The sequence below is a fragment of the Dermacentor albipictus genome, chromosome 5, assembly GCF_038994185.2.
Source record: "Dermacentor albipictus isolate Rhodes 1998 colony chromosome 5, USDA_Dalb.pri_finalv2, whole genome shotgun sequence".
In the NCBI taxonomy this organism is placed as follows: domain Eukaryota; kingdom Metazoa; phylum Arthropoda; class Arachnida; order Ixodida; family Ixodidae; genus Dermacentor; species Dermacentor albipictus.
In genome coordinates, this window is record NC_091825.1 from 105,709,595 (window position 1) to 105,728,815 (window position 19,221).

The 19,221-nt window shown below is 46.3% G+C and overlaps 1 long non-coding RNA gene across 4 annotated transcripts; it reads left to right on the top strand.

Annotated features, from left to right (window-relative positions):
• LOC139059990 (uncharacterized) lies at positions 1 to 8,894 on the top strand. 4 transcript variants are annotated; one of them, XR_011514546.1, is made up of 3 exons: positions 1 to 76; positions 215 to 1,212; positions 1,344 to 8,772. It is a non-coding gene; the product is annotated as an uncharacterized lncRNA (long non-coding RNA). The 4 variants fall into 4 exon arrangements; XR_011514548.1 differs by lacking the exon at positions 1 to 76 and having other exon boundaries at positions 83 to 1,212; positions 1,344 to 1,639; positions 8,733 to 8,894; XR_011514547.1 differs by lacking the exon at positions 1 to 76 and adding an exon at positions 8,779 to 8,894 and having other exon boundaries at positions 83 to 1,212; positions 1,344 to 1,639.
• Positions 8,895 to 19,221: the final 10,327 nt, after the last annotated feature.

Sequence of the window (19,221 nt, forward strand, 5' to 3'; positions counted from 1 at the left end):
GCGGCATAATATGGCATATGGCAGGCTCGGTGTGCACGAAGCGGTGGATCGCTTATTTTTCGGGCTTTTGCTTCTCGTAAGTATACTTCGTCTTTGCGTTTGATGTGCATCTACAACGCGTAGCTAATCTTTCGACTGCATGATGCCATATATAGGTGTTCTGTGATGATACTTTATAGCCAGGTTCCTCACGAGCTTTTGTGATGCATTGCAGGGACCGCCACACCGGCCAGCCAGTGCTACAGTGTCCTAATGCAGAGAACGTATATTACACGGAACTGCGCTCCTTCAGAGTTATTTAGAGTCTTTGTCAGAAGCACGTAACAGTAACATTACTTGGTTACGGTGCTGCTACATGGCAGAATATTTGAATGGCAGATGTCCCGAGTGCGGCATGTAAGTACGTACGTACGCGCGCTTGTTTAGCCTAAATAAGAGTTTCTATTGTTCCCCAATGGAAATGCACATTCCTGATGCACGGTTCAGATCTGCCGGCTAAGGGCGGTAGTGAATAAAGTCACCAAATTGCGGCCTCGTTGCGGTCTCGCATTGCGGCCTCATTGCACGGTCGGGAAAAATTGCTTTAGAACCAAAATTTCGCTGCGCTGTCAGTAGCCATTCACTGATAAGCTTTCTCCGCAGCGTAATGCTCAGTGCAGGTGTGATGGGGGTTGTGTGTGCGGTCGGTATGTGACCGATATTCCTGAACGCAGTGTCATTCAGCGATGTGCACAGCTGTGGCTGATTGTAGAATGTGGGCTGTGACAGGAGTGATGGGGACCATGCTCCTGCCTCGGCCAAGGTTGCAGCGATTTCAGAGCTGCAGGGATCGCCCAGGCAGAACCTAATCTCGGCCCTATGCTGCAGCTCCAGCTTCTTGAGACGGGCACGTGGTAGTGCCACGAGTGGGAGGACGTACCGCAGGCGTGAGGTGGCTACTGCATGGTACAGCCGTAGAGCCCACCTAGTGGTGCAGCTCTGTCCTCGGGCAACAAGCTGGGAGACTGCCTTGTGGACCCGGAGGACCTGGACATGCAGGGTCTTGACAGCAGGCAGCCAGGTCAGCCGGTGATGAACGTGTAGCCCCGGGTACGTCACTGCCGGGCTTCAAGGTCGCCTTCCAGTTGCAGCTGTGCAGCGGGCGGTTGCTCTTGGGTGGAGCAGCATGGCCTCCGTCTTCCTTGCCGAGATGGCAAGGCCAATGCAGCTCAGGTAAGCAGCGGCGGTGTCGAGGGCTCTTTGCAGAGCCGAGCGCGCACTGCTGTGGCTGTGTGGTGGATTTCGCACACATAGGGTGATGTGGTCCGCGTTGATGGAGGTATTCACGTGGTTGTGGGGGTCAGTCTGCAGGACAGCAAGCAGTCGGGCCAGGTTGAACAGGAAAGGGCTCACCACTGATCCTTGTGGGACGCCCTCTACCAAATAGGTCCAGGGCCTGCTGAACGACTGGATAGGGCAGGCCGTCAAAGGCCCCCTTCATGCCGATAAGCACCAGGAGCACGGCGTCACCGCAGGCCTTGGCCTCTTCCAGCGTGGAGACCACGTCCACGATGGAGTCCGCACTGCATCAGCTCCGCCGGAAGCCTATCTGCTCATCGGCCAGAAAGCAATGGCCTCCATCAGCTTGCAAGCAGCAGAGGTGAGTGAGACTGGCCGATAGGAGCTCACGTTTTTCAGCCGGCCTTCAGGATGGGGGCCACGTAGGCTGTGCGCCATGACTCCGGCACCTGCCCTGACTGCCAGATGTTTAAGCAGTCAAGCAGGTGCAGCTGCTCGCTGGCGGCCAGGTTGCGAAGCATTTGGGTTCCTGGTGCACTGGGCTCCTGGTGCACTGCGATGCTTGGAGCTCGTGCAGCGTCAGCGGGTCCTGGTAGATAGCCATAACCTGGCTCGATGGCCACCCTGGGTGGTGAGAGAGAAGGGAAGACGGAAAGGCAGGGAGGTTAACCAGGCTGAGTCCAGTTTGCTACCCTACACGTGGGGAGGGGAATGGGGAGTGAAAGAGGAAGAGAGAGAACTTAAGTGTAGGATGTCTATATTCGGGCACTCAAGTCTGTTGCCCTCAGGTAGCGAAAAAGCGCTCGGACTGCTTTCTGGGCCAATGAACTGTGAGGCCAGGCTCCCAAGACTGGATGACAGGCCATTTACAGAAGCGAAGAACCTGTGTGGTGGTTGTGCAGGCAGCTAGGCAGGCTGACGGAAGGCTGCCCTATCTTCAGGATGGCTGCAGTGCGTGGTACAGCCAGCGCAAACTGGTTGGCGAGGAGCTCCGCAAGGGCCTCTTCGCTGATGCTCAGCGTGATGGCCACGGCGAGGACAGGTTGTAGGCTTCCTCTCCTGCTGGTGAGGGATTTGAGCAGTCTCCAAGCCAGGGGTCCCCTGGACCTGCCTCGATGGCAGAGCAGAGGCTCCTCCTGCGCCGGGCTTGGCGTCTGCAGCGGGCATCTGCACGTCTGTACTCGGTCCAATGCTCTGCCTTGCCCGTCCGGATTGCTCCATGCTCCATACGGCGCCTGGAGGCACGAATGTTGAGCAGGTGGAGGTCCGGAGCGGGGGTATCTGGTTGGGTAGAGCACTGAACAGTGGCAGCCTGAGCACAATCCACGATGGCGCTCAGGAAGTCACGGCCATCGTCCAACTTGCTGCAGTGCTTCCGGAACAGGGACCAGTCTGTGACGTAAGTTCTTGACCTAGGCCTTCTCCCAGACCTGGGGCTGATCACAATAGAGAAGTGGTCAGACCCCCATTTGTCCGAAGTTGTGGCCCAGGAGTAGGAGCACTGCTCAGTGTTGAGGGAGAGGTCAATGGCCGTGCGAGCTCTGCGGTAGACGTAGATGGGCTCCCTGGTGTTCCAAGGTCAGCAGGCCAGCTCAGCTGATGGCATCTGTGAGGCCTTTGCCTCAGCGGGTGCAGCTGCGGCTTCCCCAATCCGTGTGGTGTGCGTTGAAGTCACTGCACAGGACTGCATGCCCACCAAGGCGAACAGCCAGCTGGATGAAGCTGGAGGGATCCCACGGCTTTCCTGGACGGATGCAGATGCTCGCCACAGCCGTGTCCTGGCTGCCAAGGCGTACCACAACGGCGCATGACTCCAAGGGGCCACCGGCGATGTCAGCAACAGGTAGAACAGCACGCGCCAGGGTGCTGCGGACATAGATTGCCGTGCGTGGCTTTCCTGGCTTATGGACTCCATCTAGGCAGGGTGCCACAGTGCAACTGCGTGTGGCACAGGTGGTGGCACCCGAGTAGTCGGGAAGCCGTAGGTTCTCGGCCACGGCATATGTCTCCAGCAGTCCGAGTACCGTATAGTGCGGAATATAGGTTGAGGTTTTTTCCCAAAAATATTACTAAAAGTTCACCCCTTGACTTACATACCAGCCCTTGGCACAGCATGAATAGTCGTCTGCCAGCATGTAGGAGCGCAGACCTTTCGGCATCCACATTGTTATCGCCCCCTTGGTGACCGACGCGGCCCAACTCGCGGGCGCTGCGCGGTTCTTTATTCTGACGAAGTTCTTTATTCTATGGCGCAGTGCACCCGGAGCTCAAAGACAGGGTGGCGGATTTTGTCCGCGAACATCGTGCCAGATCTTTGCCAGTCACAGCAGAACTCATCTGCATCAAAGCTATTGAGATCGCCCGAAAATCCGGACTGCCCAAGGAACAATTCAAGGGCTCCATTTATTGGGTTCGTCGCTTCATGCAACGCAAGGGATTCGCACTTCGACAGTGCAAATCAATCTGGCAGAAGCAGCCAGAGGCATACGAGGGCAAGTTGGTCGAATTCCAGCGCTATGTTTTCCGTCTCCGGCAGCAGCATGGCTACATGTTGGTACAGATCGGCAACGCTGATGAAATGCCGGTGTAGTTCGACATGCCGTCGCTCACCACAGTGTGCGAACGCGGCACAAAAGAAGTCGAGCTTCTTTCTACGAGGAACGAGCATTCACGGTGATGCTCGCGTGTACTGCAGATGGCAGAAAGCTGCCCCCATACATAATATTCAAGAGGAAGACGCTGCCGAAAGAGGCTTTCCCACGGGATGTCGTTCGCGTGAATGAAAAGGGCTATATGGACGAGGCCCTCATGCTCGATTGGATTAAGACCGTCTGGAATCGGCAACCAGGGGCACTCTTGCGGTGTCCGAGCATGCTCGTCTTGGATGCCTTTCGCGGGCACTTGACCGCAGGATTGAAGCTGGCACTCCGCGACGGGAGGACGGAACTCGCCGTCATTCTGGGAGGCATGACGTCAACACTTCAGCCACTGGACGTCGTGCTCAACAAGCCTGTTAAAGACCGTGTCCGTGAACAATATAATCAGTGGATGGCCGGCGACAACCTGATGACCCCAACCGGCCAGCTGCGCAGGCCGCCTCTCGTCACTGTGGCCACATGGGTGTCGCAGGTTGTGCTCGCTGCCCGACGATATGGTGGTGTGGGCATTCAAGAAGTGTTGCATAAGCAAGAAGTGTTGCAAAACTTTTTTGCATAAGCCAGGAAGGCACACAGGAGTCCAAAGAACTTTGTCACCAGGAGAAAAAGGGACAGCACAGTGGGTCGAGTCGTAACGAAACTTGCGAGCGTCCTGGGAGACGTCGGTGTTAAGCGGGGCGAGGCGTCTGCACTCTGCGAGGCGAGACACAAACTGTTCCAAGAAAGGAACTGATGGGGGTACAGGAGTCGAAAGGAATGATACATCAAGAATGAAACTTGGTGAACAGCCATAGATGAAGAAAAAATGTTAAAATCCAGTAGTACGTTGCGTAGCCATGTTATAGGCGAATGTCATGAACGACAGGATTGCATCCCCGTTCGTGTGGCCAGGGTAGATGTACAGTCGCATGCAATATGACTTGCAACACTCTTGTTCGTTGTTGAAGGGGCTCCACGGCCTGCGCAGCAGCTCTGACATTCGAAATAGCAGTTTAATAGACACCACTAATTGAAGCTGTGTTTCGGTCTGGAACTTACCATGTGTCTGCACAGCCGTACAGCCTTGGAACCCCTTCGACCACGGGCACTGGTGTTGCAATTCATATTGCACGTGACTGTACATCGCAATCAAGCTGTTGGTCTGCGCATGGTAACTGGAAGTCGTCTTGCGAATTGTGTTAGAGGCGCACAGAACTTCGGTGAGGATAGAAGATAGGAAGACTGCTGCGGTCACTGAGGAGAACGCGCGGAGCGCTGCGGTGTAAGATAATGTTGTGTAGAAAGAAATCGGCGACTTCAGCAGCAGTCCAGGATGGTAGAGATGCTGTCTCCGCATAGCGTGTTGGATGGTCTATGGCCGTTGCAATCCAACGATTTCCATGTGAGGTCATGGGAAGAGGACCGTACAAGTCTATTCCAACTACTTCAAAAGGCGAAGCGGGACAAGGCAGAGGTTGTAAAGAGCCAGAAGGAGCTGTTGGGTTTGCTTTGACAATGAACGCAGGGTGCAACATACTTCGCAACGGCTGAAGATGGGCCAGGCCAGGAGCAGCAACTTCATATTCTGTTGTAAGTCTTGTGGTAGCCTAGAGGACCAGTTGTCGCATGATCATGAAAGGCTTCAAGCACCTCACATTGCAGAGAACATGGTATGACCGGGACCCATTTGTTGCCATCGATGTGATAAATGTTGCGATGTAAAACCCCATTGTGCAGCTTGAATTGATTAAGTTGTCGACGAAGTCAGGCGTTTGGAGGTGACGAAGAATCTTCCATGCGTTGGAGAATAGTTCAGCAGTATGGGTCGATGCGTTAGTGGGACACAAGGACAGATGGGCTGTTGTGTCTTAGCCATTCGAGGGCTACAATGGGTAAAGCCGATGAAGAGGACTCAGGACGTACACAATCACGGAGAGGTTATGGTGAATCGTCATGATTCGGCAGAGGGTAGCAAGAGAGAGCATTGGTGTCTTGATGCTTCTTTGCAGCCCTGTAGGTGACATTGAAATCGTACTCCTGTAGGTGAAGCACACAGCAACCCAAGTGACCTGATAAATTCTTTAGCGATGAAAGCCAGCACAGTGTGTTATGGTCGGTAACGACTGTGAAATGGCGGCCATGAAGACATGGGTGAAATTTTTGCACGGCCCAACAGCAAAGCACTCCTGCTTGGTTATGGTGTAGTAATTTTCTGCACTGGTTAGTGCACGACTAGCCTAAGCAATTACTCGTTCGCGGAATGTGTTGTCGCATTGTAGTATAATGGCACCGAGACTGACTGCTAGCGTCGGTGTGAAAGATGGTGGGCGCGGTTGGATCAAAGTGGCGCAGTACTGGGTCTGACGTCAGGGCATGTTGCAAAAGCAGGAAAGCATGTTCACATTCGTCGGACGAAACAAAGGGTGCATTACTGGGGAGGAGTTGATGGAGCGGGGACGTAAGTGTAGCGAAGTTGCATATGAAGTGCCGGAAGAAGCAAGTCCAAGAAAACTGTGCATGTCTTTTTGACGCAGTGGACACAAAATTCGAGGATGGCAGTAAGCTTCTCGGGGTCCGGACGAATACCTTCTTTGCAGACTATGTGCCCCAGAACTTTGATGGCCTTGCTGGCCAAACTGCATTTGTGTGTGTGTGTGTATGTGTGTGCGCGCACACGCGCGTGTGCGTGTGTTGAGCTGCAAACCAGCATTTGCAAGACAGGCAAGGACTTCATCAAGATGTTGCAAATGTTGTGAGAACATGTTTGAAAACACAATGTCGTCGAGATAGCACAGACAGGTTTTCCATTTCAACTTCTGAACTAAACGTAACAGCGCAAACATATAAGACGAGCCACAAACAGCGCCAGTGTGTGTCGTGTCTTTCTTTTTGTGGCTCGTCTTATATGTTTGCGCTGTTACGTTTAGTTCAGAAGTATGTACCAACTAGGCCCAAATGAAGTGTTGCTGAATTTCCATTTCAAGCCACAGAAGACTTATCGATCATGCGTTCGAATGTGGCAGGCACATTGCAGAGTCCAAAACGCATCGCACTGAACTCGTAGAGCCCATCAGGGGTAGCAAATGTCGTTTTTGCTTTGTCGGATTTGGACATCGGTATTTGCCAGTAGCCTGGTCTAAAGTCAAGGCTAGAAAAATACTCAGCACCGTGGAGTGAATCTAGTGCATCATCCATCCGTGACACGGGGTGAACATCTTTGCGCACGATTTTGTTCAGCGCACGGTAACAGACGCAAGAACACACTGAGCTGTCTTCGTGACAATTGCAACGACATGAGTGTCAACAGCTCAAGTGACAGTTGATCCACGAGGCAACAGTTGGGGTTCGATTTGGTTTATTGCAGTAAGCAATGCAGACCCCTCAGAGAAGCGAATAAGGCCAGGGGTAATCAGAATTGCTCGAGATAGGGTATGGTCATAGGGTAGAATGAATACGCCGCCATCCACAATGTTACAGGAGTTGACACCTATAATCTTTTCTCTAGGTGGCCAAAGAACGTAATCGGAAGAGGTGACGAGACGAATGCATTCTTCGTGGTTAGGAAGAGAATTGCCAGTGGCATCATCCAGTTGTGTGAGGCGCTGACGACAAGAGATAGAAGCAAACGCCAAAGATAAGAAGTCCCACCCCAAGATGAGTTCATGGGTCACTCACGAAATACGGCAAAAACAATGTGGTGAAGAATTTAGTCTATGGACACACAAACAGGACACGGTGCAATTGGACGAATAATAACCTTGGCCGCTGCACAAAGAGAAAGGCCGGAGTAAGGCAATTCTTGTGTTTTATAGAGTCCCAAACAGTCGCATGGCAATAATCGCCAAGCGTCTTGTAACATGGAGCCACCTCAGAATTGCGCCAAACAAAGATGATGGATGCAGCCAGTCTTGCCAGATAACTACATTTTGACTATTCTGTATTGTTTGCATTTTTTGTGTAAAAGGAATTGTCGCAGAGAGTTTTATCTTCAGTGGCCTTCAGTTGACGTCATCTGCTACAACTAGCACATAAGTTAACTCCATAGCACCACTAGGATGGAGACATTGTGTCGTGGGGTGCTTCCTTAAAAGTGGACAAGAAGATTCTAAAGGAAAAGTGTGAGAAGGTCACAGTAATAACCAAGGCATTTGGCATGGGAATGACCCAGCTGTGAAAGTATTATCAGATGTGGACAAGCATATAGTACTAAATGGCGCCTTGCACGAGTCCCAAGTGTCAAATGTAATGAGTATTGTGCATTGAAAGGGCCAAAAATGTTTTGTACATGCAAGGGAACACTATGGGCATTTGATAACAGTTGCTTAGATGTACTACATTAACAGGAACCAAACGAACTCCCTTAGACATAAGCATGCAGCAAATTCAAGGACTAGATGAAGCTTCAAAGAAGTAACTGCATTTCATGTAGGATAGGTGTGAATGACCTTTGTGCATGAGATCAGTGACAAAAACACTAAATGAATGCAGTACAGTGTCTGTATCATATCTTGTGCAGACCAAACTAGCCTGGAGTTTCAGCGTTCCTTGTCAGTTCATTTAAATAGGCACTACATTGTTCAAAGTGCAATATTGTTCTACAAAACATAATATGCAAGATGTAGCATGCTAACCCTCGTGGCTCAACAACTACTGAACCGAAACCTCAATGAGCAGTGAAGCTTCCTTGTAATTTTCATCGTAACCATACTTTCGCTCTTGAAAGTGAACCTCTTTAGTGAATTTGCTTGTGTATTAATTTTTCTTTAGGCAAGTATTTTTTATACATGTTAATGTCTCAATCCTGCTTTTTCTTTCCAGGGCTAAAACAAAATGCCTCTTATTTCACTTTGATCTTTTGACCTAGGAAGCCATCATCTGGTGCTGTGTACAGCAAGCACATGCTTCGGGCAAGGAGGGAGCCAGCACCATATCTACATCAGCAAGAACCTCGGTGCTCAAAATAAACATTTTCTGTGCAAATACCTGTCTTTTTATACTTCCAGCATGAATTAATAAGTTTCTTTTGCCTTCACATGCAGGAAGGTTTATAGGAATAAATAGTGACTGTTGAATGCCCAGGAAAAGCCTTGAAGCCATTCTACTTGTACAGTGATAAAGTATGTGTGTACTTGAACTTGATAGTTCAGAAACGAAAGGCAAAGTAACAGGCAAAATGCTCGGGGCAGCAGTCGTATAAATGTTAGATGAACACAGCTAATTGTGCTGTCCAGTTTCATTCAGTTTGACCAAATGTTGCAAGAATTGCCTTCAATATGAATCATTCAGTTCAGCCAGCTAAAGTCGAACTCGTACAAACTTTGGAATGTCTGCTGGGAATTTTAGCATAAATGGTATGTGTGCATCCTTCAGCAGCACCACAAGCCCAGTAAGGTTTTTGCGTTACTGTCCCCCCTCCCTTGGGGTTATTGCAGTGTCTACTTCACGTGCTTGAGGGTATAATGGAGAATGGCTCCATTCTCCAAAGAGAAGGCTATATAAATATGCAGTACAAGAGCTTGTAGGCCTGGTTATAAGCATTAATTAGATATGTATAGACCAAAGGCAATATGAATACAATATGTTAAATTGCATCCATATGTGGGAACTGCCCACATCAAAGGAAAGAAAGTGCAATACTTGCAACCTACCAACATAAACATCAGTCTAGGGAAGGATTCTGTAAGGATCCACTAAGTGGACTGTTTCAGCACACACTGATTAGGTAGAGCTATAAGCTGGTAGAGCAAGTGGCAATCATCACCATGGGCTCTCGTGCTCTATTCATTCAGCGTGTACTGGAATGGACAGTCCACTTAGTCAACACTTACAGACTAGCCCCCTAGGGCTGTGGAAGCACACAGTATATTAAGCTTAAGTCTGGAGTGTTACCTTCTGCTTATGTGGCAAGTCCTCCTGTTTACCTGTTCCTTTCAACTGAGAGCTGAGCACTGCCTAGGTTAAGTCAGAAAAAGCAACCAGCGTCCATAGAATTCAAACTATTACTATTTGCCCTATATAAGGGGACAGTGAAGCCTAAAATGACACTTGACTTGGGCCATATTTTTCGCGATATGCCCAAGAATATTGGGATTTCCCATCAATTTTACCCTTCCTACATCACATAGTGAACAACCTGAAAACTTGAACAACCTGAAAATTTTGGGGCGCATGAGCGGCACGTATAGTAGAATGCATTGTTCCATTGTAAAAAAAAAATTGATGTAACAAAATAGAGTGCTGAGTGTTACGTCTTTGTTACATCAAGGTTCAACAAAAATTAAGCGCTGGAAATCAGCGCTGGACGCACATGCAACTCCTTACTCCACAATGAAAACATTTGAGAAAACATTTTTTTTAAATACTTTGTACATTTGTATAAATACCTGCGGATATTCCTCTGGTTTAGCCTAATTATGTGCTGCCTACTTAACTTACTGACGCAGCATACGTATCATTGCGAAATTTATAATTTTTTGCTTTTAGAAAAAGCATCGAGTTATTGAATTTTGCGAACAGAAAAAAAATTGCAACTTCCAATATAGCGCGCTTCCTAGGCTATTAAATAGCTACAATGTTCAAGGAACGTACTGTTTCCATGAGTGGTTTACTCATGCAGTAAGATGTACTGCTCCTACACCTTGTAATAAAAAGCATATGCATCGACACATAGCAGCTGATATTCTTGCTTATTTTCTCATCACAGAGGTAGATGGAGCACATGAACCAATATGCTCACACAAATCAACGTGACAAACTACTGCGGAGACATGGCAACGAATTCTTTGTTTACCTTGTACACCACAAGTGCGAGGTTTGCGCATTAATTTGACTTCATGAAACCCTATTTATACTACAGGCTTTACGGCAATGCTTGCATGCAGTGCGGTGAAGCGCTCGACGAAACTGCACATATTATATGATTTGTTTGATATTAACTCGAGATGCAAACGTTTGTTCAGGCAGGCAAGCAATGTTTCCATTCACGCAGCGCACCAAAATAGCGAGGTATATGCATTGATCTGGTTTCATGACATCGTACTTTTGCCACTAGCTTTACGGCAGTGCTTGTGTATAGTGCTGCGAAGCACGACGGAACTGCACGTTATTATACGGTGTGCTTGAAATCCACTCGAGATGCAAACGTTTGTGCAGGCAGGAAACGAATGATTTAATTCACGTAGCACAACACGAGAGCGCGCTCTATGCAGTCCTTTGATTGAATAAAACTCTATTTCTGCCACAGGCTTCACAGCAATGCTTGTGTAGAGGGCTGTGAAGCTCGACGCAGCTGTAACAACATCCCACAGTACACCCGATTTTTACCGAGTTTGTTTTAAAGGGCCCCTCACAGGCTACATAACAAATTTTGGTTATACACTGAAAGTTGTTACGTGCCCTCTAAGAAGTGTTCTACCGCAAGCATTTTTCAAATTGGTTCATTAACAGCAGATAGAGAATGATTGAAGTGCCGCGAACGCATGATTTCAGGAGGCGAGCGTCGCCGCCTATATAAACACTCTCTCGACATTCCCCGTTTCGCCTGTGTAAGCAAATTTCCTTCACTGCGTTCTCCCATACCGGAGCCGAGGGGTCGCGGCGGGTATACCCTGCCGTCTTCCTTTTTTCACCGTCACCGGCACACTTCCGGTGACGGTGTCGCGCGAGCTGTTGCGCTTGTCTCGTTTCCTGTAGCGGACGATAGTGCGCGCTCTACACGAGAACACGTGATTAGCGGTATAAGTCAGTGCCCCAGCACTGAGGCAAACGCGAGAGGATAAAAGAGCATTCATGATCGCAATGCTGGAACACATGTAGACAATGACGTATAGTTTCGTTCTCTGCGCACGTGCAAACGTCGGGAAAAGGAGACGAAACGGAAATTCATCTCTCTTGCTACAGTGCGAAGTAAAACAAAAGCACCCAGACATTCGGGTTGTATTTTTCATTATTTCTCTAAACTTTAATTAGTTCACTGCAGCAACAGATTCAACAAGTAACTGATGCTGCCTTGAATCTAAGTCACGTGTCACTCTGAGTGCCATCACAGCACAGCCTGTGCTCCTATGCAGCAGCGAAGTTACGGGCATTCATCTGCTTGCTGCTGCGATAACATTATGACACTTTAACTCAGAGGTACGATTTTTGTTGTGTGAGATTATAGATAGCCAGTAGACTACTTGTCTGATGTTAAATGCTATGACCCACTGGCAATCCACGATGCACTCAACGAAAACGTTTTTATGCTGTGTGTGGCGTGACTCACCAGTGACCCACACGCAAGAATTCTTGCTCTTGTGTTGCCATCTGAGGTTTGAAATTGCAACTAATATATATTTTTATTGCATTGGACATGGGGTGGCATGTTTGTTTCGGAGAGTGGAGTGGCGGCGCATTTCTCAGTTGGGTTTCTTGCAAACGTTCGCAGCAGTCTTTGAAATACATGCCATTGGAATAAGTACCTGCATTTTTCTTGCTACTCCCAAACTTTTCAGCGTGTCTAATAGATAGATCCTCATGCCCCTTACGGATGAAAAAAAAAAGCACAATGCAGAGGAAACAAATAAACTTAGTTTTGGGCCAGAAGAATGCACCAGCAACTTCGCGATCACCAGCGGATGAGTCAAGTGCTTCAGTGTCAGATGTTCAGCAGTGGACAGTGAAATCAGTGACAAAGATAGTGTTTACGAACCATCACAGACCTCAGCCAGCATGTCAAATGGAGAGTCAGACCTGACTGATGATTCTGAGGTGAATGATTCAGGATACAATGCTCTCATTTCTCTCAGCCCATCTCTAGAGAAATGGACACCGGCAACAACCACTTCGCCTAGTGTGACACCACACGTACTCTAGGCCGCCCACTATCATTCAGTTGCCATCTAGCCGTTATGCCCCATCTTTATGTTCACTGTTTATTACGGATGACATTTGGCAAATGATGGTCAATGAAACAAACAGGTTCACACAAGTGTTGAAGTCAACTACTCCTAAATCTAAATCACGCTTGAAAAATTGGACGGAAACCAATGCCAAAGAAATTAAAGCATTTATTCGAATACTGATTTGTATTGGTCTCCTCCGTCTTCCTACTCCCAAATCTAAAGTTGAAAAATTGGATGGAAACCAATCTCCAACAAACGGAAGCATTTGTTGGAATACCAATTTGTATTAATCTCGTCCATCTTCCTATCCGAGTCACTACTGGGCAAAAAGTAACCTGTATGGTGTTGAACTCATTCATCAAAATATGAGCCGTGACCGCCTTCTCCCTACTTTTGAGGTTCCGGCATTTTGCGGACAATTAACTGGTTGCAGAGTTGCAGGATCATGTCTTTAAGATCCATCCTCTGGTAGAGAAATTGAACCAAAATTTTTGCCACTGTGCTTGAGCCAGGAAAGGAGGTTGTGATAGATGAAACAATAGTGCCATGGTGTGGCAGACTTTCGTTCTTACAGAGTCAGGCTGTTCAAGGCATGTACCAAAGACGGTTACAGGCTAAAGGTTGATGTATATGCCGGAAAGTGTGACTGAACAATTGGCATCGGACATGCCGAAGATGTATGCTTGAAACTCCTGCAAAATTACAAGGAAGTTGTGTGCCCGCTGTCCGTAGACAACTTCTACATGAGCTTGCCGCTCACTTTTCGCCTTCTAAAGGAAGACACTTTCATTCGTAGCACAGTTCGCTCAGTGAGGAAAGGGCTGCCAAAAGATCTCACTGAAGTAAAGGTTGCAAATGGCAGTGTTACCGAACTTCAGTCCAAAAATGGAGTGAAGGCACTGAAGTGGATGGACAAGAGGCCTGTTCTGATACTCACATCTGTCGCCAAATATGAAGCAACTTTGGTGGACAGTGGGAAGAAAACAAGGGACGGTGCACCAATCATGAAACATCAGGCCGGTCTCGATTACAATGCAGCAAAAAAGGGCGTCGACTATAGTGACCAAATGACGTTATACCACAACTGCCTTAGAAAAGGACTCAAGTGGTACAGAAAGGTAGCTGTTGAGTTGCTTGTTGGATGTGTCATCATAAATGCGTAGAACATTCGTGGCATGCTTGAAGGAAACTCTACGCCAATTATAAAATTTCAAGATGAACTGGCTCATTCACTGTTCGGCCCTCGTCAAGACAACATCGAAGAAACTCGTGGGAGAAGTGTCCACATGCTAAGAAAAACTGGCACATCGGCACACGACACTCAGTGGCTCTGCACTGGCTGCTATGCGGCCAACAGTACCAGCAGTAGCCCAAACACTATGGAGAGAGTGAGAAAAGTGACCACTTTCTGTGAATAACGCCCCGGCAAGCCATTCATCTGTTTGTTGTGCTTTAATTCTAAGCACAAGTAACCTGAGAAGCAAGCTAGCTTCAACTGTAAAGTGAGTAGGATGAAAACTTCAAGACATGGCTAATGTTCATACTAAATTTTAGCCTTTCTCTAACTAATAAATATTTCTAACACAGGAACTGACTTCTTGTCTTTTTTAATGGCAAGCACTTTGTAGTTCAACATAGGTTTCTAGCATCTTGAATCCATTGAGGGGCTACAGAATGTATTAAAGAAAGCTAAAAATGCATAATGTTGTGCTGAATGTGATCAAGACACATGTACAAGAAACTATAGTGATTAGTTCGATGAGGACAGTAATGTGCTTTATAGCAAGTTAGAACTTTGTTACCAACTTGCCCACATTCACATCTTAACAGATTTAACAATGTTTCCACTACGTGGAGAACCTTGATCTACAGTGCTTTTATCATACTGAAGAAGGTTGGTGTTCCTATTATAACACGTGTACTTAAGAAGCTCAATCTCTCAGGATTTCATGTTGTTTTACTTGACATAAGCTTACGAGGCTTACAGATTACGTGCTCGTATCTCAACGTAAACACTTACTTCCTTTTCAATGATTTTCATTTCTGTAAAAGTACAGTAAATTTCGTCAGACGAGAAGTGCAAATGTGTTTTTTATTCTTTCATACTTGGTGCTTGCTATTATACAACTTACTTATATCAACTTGCTTGTTTAGAAAACTCATAAAAAACACTCCCCCCACCTTCTTCTTTCTTCTTTTACTTTCCATTGACTCTGACTTTCATTATGCTAATAAACTTCAGAAGAGCTTGCTCTCAGGCTAGTTTGTACACACTGCTAAGAATGAAAAAATGGAGAGAAAACGGGACAAGAAAGAAAGGCCTACAGAATGCTGATTTGCGCGCGGCAATCTATATCAAGGACGGGGTGCTGGACCAGGGAAGCTAAGAAGCCGCCACAACAAACTATGGGAGCTAGGTGAATGGCTTCGATGTCCACACAGAAACATAAATATAGGAATGTTATAGAATTCTGTGTCATTCAACAACCCCGTGAATGTTGAAAAGTGGGACAGTGATCAGCTGCAAAGAGTTTCAGAGAGCTCCAGGGAGTGGGGAGGATGATACAGTAAGGGGGCTAGGGTGGTGACACGCATTAAGGGCATCAAGAATGAAGTGAAAAATTATGGAACACAGGGGGATTGTCTCATCACTGCTCGATCGCTCAACACCAGATAGCTGTGGCCAGTTGCCTTAGCTGAGATTCACCTACCCTGTCATAGCATGTGCTGTGCTTGCTGCTTTGCAGTCTTTAGAATAGGCAGGTGTCAGGGAAGCATGCCCATAATGCCTGCAATTAAGTAATAGGCGACTTGCAAAATAGTGCCCGCTCTCTTCCATACACAGCCATGGCTGAACCACTCACTAGCAAATCTGGTAAGAAAATAACGCTGACCTTCACTGTTACTTGGGCTGCAACAAGTCTGGGCTGCAAACAAGAAGACACAAGACAGAGCGCTGTCATGTTTTTAGCACAGTTCACTTTCCTAAGTAATGTACCAACAAGGTCATAATATACATTATATAAATACATCAATTTGTAAACAAAATGTTATTTTTAATATAGTCATTTTTAAAAACAGCACAAGGATGATAGCATAATTTTAGGTGTAGTCTTAGCAATGAAAAACTTTTGTCAGAAGTTAAGCAAAGTTTTGGCAACGTAAAAATGTGCATCCTCATTGCTAAAGCATTCCTGTCCGGGGAATGCTAGGAGTTTGTCTTGGTGTGATGTAAAACCCTCCACACATTTATATAGTGCTAGAGAGAGAGGTGATGGGGGAGTGGTAGTGGCCAGTGGAAATTCCTTCCCTGAAATGAATTTCTGGCTACGTCACTGAATGTCTGCAATGCCTTGTAATAGCAATAGGTCTTGGATGGAAACACTATAGATGATACCAGTGAACCTATTGAGCCTATTCCTGTTTAGTGAGGTGATGTATGTTTTCCCAAAGAATTATAGAAACTGTACAATGGAATGTTTTGTACCACCTGTAATAATCATGCTGTAAGAAAACAGAAAGGCTGAGCTTAGATGTTGTAGGAAATCTCTTAAGAGGCTCAAGGATCGGTAAAGATGACTAACTTCTGTATTCTCCACTCAACCCTCCACCTAGATTCAAATGCACAGCAGCCCCACTCCTTGACACAGGCGGTTGCTTAGCTTTAATTAAACTTCATGTCAATTACTGTGAAACACAGCGTCGTCTTCAGTCAAGGGGTGGCACTGCGCTCATCTCAGTGGAATGAAGCTTCCAGTCATAGATGGTTTCAGAATACAGGGTAAGTGACCTCACATTTTACTCTCTTCGTTGTGAAATCTAGACACCAAAGCCTCGGTTTGAACAAGTAGTGCTTTAAGCGCTCTCTCATGCATATGTTTGCTTTAAGGCAGAGTCAGCTTACTATTTCCTGCTTCTGCCACATGCAAATGACACAAAAATATCTCAATAAAATGATTGTGATTTAAGTGGTACACACTCTCTGCAATGTGATTAAATGTTTGTAATAAAAGACGCACTACTCATGTGCTGGTCAGCATCTGCAGCATTATGTTCACCAAGATAGCTTTTTTGTCTCAATATATTCAACATTGTTGCAAATTTAAGAGGTTTTGCAGCTAACATGTATCTGTCAACTTGTGTCTCGAGAACATACAGCTTTAGTTGAGAGGAGCGCTATATTGCATGAGACAAGGGAGCATTTTTAGACTGCTTGTTTTATTTATGTGTGAAAAACAATTGTGAAGGTTTTAATAGCAAAGTAATACAGTAGGTGTTGGCAACGCGAACAAGCCATGCAAAGTGTATGCATTAGAAATGAACTATCCAGATGAGGACCCCCCACCCCACTGATATATGTCAATGCTATAATATCAAATGCTGTGACATTTAACACATATGGTGACTAAAAAAAAAGGATAACTAAAGCAAGAGCAGCATTAATAAAACAATATCAACTGCAAAATTTATACAATTTTTCTCAAAACTTTTATCTTCGCATAAACTGTGGCATCACACACTGTGGGCACTTTTGCTAACAACCTTCACATTTCACTAGTGCTAATTCTAGCTTCCCTTTAGCTTCTAGCTTGATTCTAGCTTCCAGCTCAACTGCAATGTTTTGAACATCAGGGCATGTGCAAGTGAATATTAGTTTGTGATGGCCATGTGGATCTGTTTCTCTGCCTGAATAATAGGGAGAGGAGGGCAATATAATTGCCTTGAGAACTATTAAGCAGAAGCAGCATGGTGGATGAGGAGCAGTGGCCGGAATAAAACATTTCAGGAGTTCAATGTAGTAAGGATACAGGAGTCATATGATTAACTTCGCAAGAATATGAGGCCATTATAACACTAAGGGAAACAGACTGGCCCATCACACTGAATTTTCAAATATCCTAACTGGTCTAGAACACCTTGCACAGCTGCTGTAATTAGGAAAAAAAAAAATGTAGCATTGTCTTAAAAAGACAGCTTTTTTGTTTGTTTACTCTGCTATGCCACTGTACACATTATTACTATTACTTTTTTTTCTTTTGGAACAGAAAGTCACCATATGCCTGGAGGTTTTAGATCACCTTCTTGGTGTGCTCCCAATATATGAACAGTTCGAAAACATTAACATTGTTGCTTGGTTTATTGCCCAAGTAGAGCGGCACGTAACGACTGACTACGGAACCAGGCGTGTGAATATGCACACCCTGTATCCAATCAACCCCTATATCAATCAATTTTGTACAATTAGACCTCCATATATTGAACTTTAATGTAACAAACCGTTTTACTTTGGAGAACTTATTTGGTGTGCATATAGAAATCTTCAATTTATTGAATTCTGTTTATCTGCAATTTCAATTTACGGAAACTATAAATTCTTCTAAAATTTAAATGAGGATATGTGTTGCATTTGAACTGTAAATTCTATGGACGTACAAGCGCTTTCCGGGAGTAAAGCTTCACGATTTCCTTCCAAAGTTTATTCGACTTAAGGACAAAATTCTGCAGCAAAGTTATAAACGACCACAGGTGACAAGCAGCTGAATGCGAGGTATCTGGTACAGACCCACGGGGGAAAACTTAAAAACCACAATAGCACAGATTCAGGCGAGTATGTAAACAGGCGAACTAAGCAGGGAACAAAAACAACACAGCACTGCTTTCATAGGTCCCGAATGATCAGAGTTTCGTCAGAGTTGGTGCAAGCACGCATCCGCAGATAAAACGGGCTCCCACCGTGCATTGACCAATACTTCGAGAGCTGACGCCTACACAATAACCGGGGTAGGTTACAGCACTTGTTTCTGCTCTGATCGTATAGTGTTCGAATGATGTCGCGACAACGCAAGTACTTGCAATAGGGGCGACGACCTTCCATAACTCCAGAACATCACAAAAGACCGTTTGCACATGTACTAACCAGCCAAACAAACTAACCACGGCAGCGAAGACCACTTAAATCGAACATACAACGCAGAAACACCTCGTAAAGGTTTCACCATAGAGAAAGGTTACACCTTGTTGCACAGACGCTCACAAGAAATTCAAGAAATGTCCAAAGCGCACTACCGCCGCCTTTTAAAAATCCAACGGGAGCCAAGCCAAATCAGTAATAAGTTGGCTATTTGGGTGAACGCAACGTACCCGTTGCGTTCACCGGGTACGCTCAACGCCGGCCTTTGTCCTAACAGAACGTAATTTTGATTTATCTGCCTTTGTGACGTGTGAGTTTTCTTATTTCTTTCACTTTATTTTCTTTTTTATTTCTTTTTTCTTTTTCTTTGTGGCTTGAGCTGATTTTTTCCTTCCTCCATGTGAGCCACAGAGTTTCTCATATAACCTCTCACGCCAGGTTGCGCTGCATGCTGCACTAGCTCACTAGCTAATGCTTTTGTCGCAAGTTCGAAAGGCAATGATCACCATCGTCA